The sequence below is a fragment of the Quercus lobata genome, chromosome 12 (assembly GCF_001633185.2).
Source record: "Quercus lobata isolate SW786 chromosome 12, ValleyOak3.0 Primary Assembly, whole genome shotgun sequence".
NCBI lineage: Eukaryota > Viridiplantae > Streptophyta > Magnoliopsida > Fagales > Fagaceae > Quercus > Quercus lobata.
Window position 1 is genome coordinate 39,720,581 of NC_044915.1, and position 5,565 is coordinate 39,726,145.

Here is a 5,565-nt window from a genome sequence, read left to right on the forward strand (position 1 = left end):
CTAATGTGCCACCTACGGCCTCTGTGCCTGTAGGAGAAAACGAGGAAGTCTCCAAGCAAGGAGGTGGGATACCCTTGGTAGAACAGGAGGTTGTGTCAGAACAAAGACACGCAAGGCAGGAACCAGACCTAATGGCCAGGATGACAACAATGTTAAAGGATCTGGAGCAAGAAGTTCGTCTTCTCAAAGAAGGCAGGACACAGGAAATCAGAGACAATATTCCCCCTACTGGCCACCAAGATGGGACGCAGCCAGAAGGAGGGTCAGCAGTGGGAGGAAGAGCCAACCCTCAGTACTTGACACTGGCAGATGTCAATGCCCTCCTGGAGCAAGAAAGGGAAAAACTCTCAGGGATCCCCAAACAATTCTCTCGGGATCCCCCGTTCCCTCCAGAACTTCTTGGCAAACCATACCCTAAGGGGTACGAACCCCCAAAGTTCCATCCTTTCGATGGGAGAAATGGAAGTGCCGTGGAACATGTGAGTAGGTTTATCCACACTATGGGCCCCTATGCCGGAGACATAGAATTATGTCTAAGGGAATTCGCCAAATCCTTAGTGGATAGGGCATACACTTGGTACACCACGCTGAGACCCGGGTCCATCAAGACCTGGGATGAGATGATGGAAAAATTCTGTGCCAAATATTACCCTGGTGAAGACAAAATCACTTTCCAGAACCTGCAAATGGTGAGGCAGAGACCTGGAGAAGATCCTGTTCAATTCATTAAAAGATTCGAAGATGTGTCCCTAGACTGCTATGGAGACCATGAAGAAAAGGAGCTCGTGGAAACCTGTATAGCCAACATGCTTTTTGATTAAAGGCTCAACCTTGAAAATCTATGTATCACACAGTTTGCTGACCTGCTACAGAGAACCAGAAGGACGGCACAAACCATAAGAACAAAAAGGCTGCCCGCGTCCCAAGCTATGACAGCATCAGTAGGAGAGAAAAGGAAGAGACCAGATGGGAAGGTGTTTAAGGAACCACCAGTGATCCCATGTACAGCTGAGGAGCTAAGCCATGTCCTAGACAAATGGATTGGAGATGGGATTGTTAGGCCATTCACTGTGTCCAGGCCACCAACAGAAGAAGAAAGGAAGAACCCTTTATTTTGCAAAATCCATAATTATGTCAAGCACTCCACCAAGGATTGCTGGACCCTTCGCAGACTCTTCCACAAAAAGTTGAGAGAAGGAACCCTGGAGCTCACTCAGAAGGAGCCGAAAGTGCAGAGGAACCCTTTGCCTAACCACAAAGGAAAAGGGGTGGTAGCAGTAGTAATACATGGGAACCCGGCAGAAGCAGGAGAATCTGAAGGATCCTTCCACCCGAGCACAGTCAGGACCCTCCAGAAGAATCCTAAGTTCAGGTCACTATTCAATCAATTAGGATTCGGATCAGAAGTAAGAAGGGTGGCCACAGAGTCTCTCATGAGCATAACAGCAGATTCAGGGATGGAATGCTTTACAGCTGAGTCACATGCTAGTCGAGCTTTCCTGGAGACAACCAATGCAGTAACCTTCACTGATGAAGACATGGAGATTGAGCACCCAGACCACCGTAGACCCCTTTATCTAATGGCCACCATAAACGGCGTTCAAGTCAGAAGAGCACTGGTGGATACGGGGGCATCACTCAACCTCATAGCCTTGAGTACCTTAGAAACTGTTGGCTTAGTCGACAGAAGGATCTTGGGGGCTCCCATGAAAATAACAGGATTTGGAGGATCGATAGAATCAACAGAAGGATACGTGTAGCTAGCCTTAAGGGTGAGGCCAATAGTAGCTCTGACAAGGTTTCATGTGATTAATGCAGAAGTTTCTTATCACGTGTTGCTGGGACGCCCGTGGCTTCATAAACATCGCCTTATTCCATCCACGTTCCATCAATGCATTAAAGGGAGACTAAATGGGAGACCCATAAGGATCCCTGCCAATCATAATCCTTTCAGCCAGGGAGAAGTGAACTTTGCAGAAACGATGTTTTATGATGAGTTGGAACCAGATGATGAGAACCCCGCCCCGGAAACCCCAGGGGCACCTATCCTAGAAGAAGAAGAAGAAGGAGGGAGGGGCACCCGTGACCTGAGGAACCTTCTAGAAAGGAAAAGACAAAAGAGGGAGCCCAGCTCTTCAGGATCCCGAGAATGTGTGGTGGTGCGGGAACCTGGGGGAAGGCTAATCTATCGTTTGTGAAGGTGTGCGGGACCCGAATGCATTGTGCAGGAAGGTCCCTGACCACCAAGCTGCATGATGGCCCAAGAAGAAATCCCAGAAGAACCAGTTAAGGAGGCCCAGATTCAGCCTGAGGAAGAATTAAAGGAAATAGACTTGGAGACAGAACCAGGATCCCGAAAACCTGTCTTCATTAGCAGTCAATTAGTGGCTCAAGAAAGAGAACAACTGGTAACCTTGCTTCAAAAATACAGAGATGTGTTTGCATGGACCTATGATGAGATGCCTGGTCTAGACCCAGGGTTGGTAGTCCATTCTCTTAATGTGGACCCAGGAATGAGGCCAGTAGTCCAACCAGCTAGGGTCTTCCACACTGAGGTAGAAGCTCAAATAGTTCAAGAAGTCAAGAAATTGCTAACAGCTAGTTTTATTAAACCCATCCAACACCCAAAATGGCTTTCCAACATTGTACCTGTGAAGAAGAAAAATGGTCAGATCCGTTGCTGTGTAGACTTTCACAACTTGAATAAGGCATGTCCTAAAGATGAGTTCCCCTTGCCCAATATCGACCTCCTTGTAGATTCAGCTGCAGGAAACTCAATGTTCTCATTTATGGATGGGTACAGTGGATACAACCAAATCCGCATGGCAGCCAAAGATGCAGAGAAGACGGCATTCAGAACTCCGATTGGGAACTTTTACTACACTGTAATGCCCTTTGGCCTCAAAAATGCGAGGGCTACGTATCAGCGGACCATGACAGCCATTTTCCATGACACGATGCATGAGGAGATGGAAGATTATGTAGATGATATTGTGGTCAAGTCAAAAATCAGAACATGACATTTCCAAGTACTTGAGCAAGTCTTTGAAAGATGCAGGAAGTACAAGTTACGTATGAACCCCATGAAGTGCGCCTTTGGAGAGTCTGTTGGAAAGTTCCTTAGGTTCCTGGTACATCATAAAGGCATAAGCGTGGATCCAGCCAAGGCCACAGCTATTGCCACGATGAGAAGACCAATTACTGTTAGGGAACTCAAAAGCTTCCTGGGAAGGGTCTCCTATATTAGGAGGTTTATGCCTGGTTTAGCCTCAGCTACAGCAGGCCTATCCAAACTATTAAAAAAGGGAAATGAATTTACCTGGGGGACGGAGCAGCAGGAAGCTTTTCAAAGAATTCAGGGCATTATGAATCATCTGCCCACCCTCCAGGCACCAGTACGTGGGCGACCTCTGTTGCTATACTTAGCATCAAACTCTCAGGCAATAGGAGCTTTGCTGGCACAAGAAGATGACCAAGGAAATGAGCAGCCCATATATTATATAAGCAGAACACTCAAGGATACCGAGACCAGGTACCCCAGAATAGAGAAAGCCTGCCTAGTGATCATTTATGCATCCCAAAGGTTGAAGAGGTACTTCTCAGCTCACCAAATCCTCTTGGTAACCAAGTCCCACCCTATAAAAGCACTCCTGCACCAGCCCCTTCTCACAGGAAGGATAGCACAATGGCTAGTGTTGCTCTCACAATATGATATAGGTATAAGAACTCCCAAGGCTGTCAAGAGCCAGGCCATAGCAGATTTGCTAGCTCAATTCCCAGGAAAGGAAGAAGGTCCGCTGAGCGAAGAAATCCCTGGTGAGGTAGCAGTGATGGAGATCCCAGGGAAGAAATGGACCATGAGGTTTGACAGGTCAGCTACAGCAACTTCAAATGGGGTAGGAATTATACTAAGCTGTGAAAATGGGGATATCATGCCCCTGTCTTTCAAGCTTGGTTTCTCATGCTCTAATAATGCAGCTGAATATGAGGCATACTTAACTGGATTGACTATAGCACTCAGCATAGGAGTGAAACATATGAGAGTGCTGGGAGATTCTAATCTTGTAGTCTCCCAAGTGAAAGGTGACTTTGCATTACGGGAACAAAGCTTAGCAGCCTACAGGACTTGGGCACAAAGGCTGGAGATGGAATTTCAAACCTTCAGCATAGAATACACTCAAAGAAGTGAAAACAGGTTTGCTGATGCTCTCGCCATCCTGGGATCCCAAATACCATTTAATGGGAGGAATACGCTGATAAAAATAGGAAGGCAGGAACATTCTATTGTAAGGATCCTCCAAGGGATGTACCCCGGAGAATCCAAACAGTGGGACTGGAGGGACGAAGTCAAAGAAAAGATGAAAGAGGTAAGCCCTAGAGGGAACATCAAAGAACTAATGGATTACACTCAGATAGAAGGAAAATTGTATAGAAGACTGCCAGGAGGAATACTGTCCAGATGTATCACCGAGAAGGAAGGAAAGTCGAAACTAGAAGAATTACACGCCCAAGCATGTGGAGTTGCAGAAAATGTCAACCTATACAGAAGGATGTAACGCATGGGGTATTACTGGCCAGATATGGACAAGGAAGCAGCAATCATACAAGGGAAATGCCAGGAATGTCGTTTGGCAATTGATAAAGAAGAAAGCTACGCGGTGTTTATTGCAGAAGATTGGCGGGTTCCTTTCATAGGATACCTGGCTCAGGGAATCCTGCCAACCGACAGGAAACTGGCCCACAAGCTCAAAAAGCTAGCGTGCAGGTATTTCCTACAGAATGACATTTTATTTAAAAAGGGATACCATGGGGATCCCCTCAGGTGCCTGGGACCAAAGGAAGCTAGAGAAGTAGTCAGAGAGGTACACTCTGGAGATTGTGGAAGTCACCCAGGGAAGAGAAGGTTGTACAAGTAGTTACTATTGTTGGGATATTACTGGCCAACGATGAAAAGAGACTCTGAGGAGCTGGTCAAAACATGTCATGCTTGCCAAGTCCTGGGAAACGCAATTCACACTCATCCAAATGTCCTACAGGATATGATGGCGCCATGGCCTTTTCATACTTGGGGGCTTGATCTCATAGGGCCTATAAACCCTCCATCCAATGGTTATATATGGATCCTGGCAGCAACGGAGTACTTTACAAAATGGATAGAGGCCATCCCTTTGAAAAAAGCTACTGGAGCAGCTGTAGCAAATTTCATTCGAGACCACATCATTACAAGGTTCGGGATCCCCAGAAGATTGATCAGTGACAATGGAACCCCATTCATAAACAAAGATATGAAGGGATTAACTGAAGCATACCACATCAAGCATGGAAGATCTACCCCATACTACCCACAAGGAAACGGCCAAGCTGAAGCTACTAATAGGGTAATATTGAAAATCCTTAAGAAAATGAAGCATGAGTATGGAGGAAAATGGAGTGACCATCTGGCAGATGTGCTTTGGGCATGTAGAAGCTCTGTAAAGACAGCCACAGGATTCTCCCCATTCTCCCTGGTTTATGGAACAGAAGCCATCAGCCCTGTGGAGTTAGTCATTCCTACACCAAGGGTAG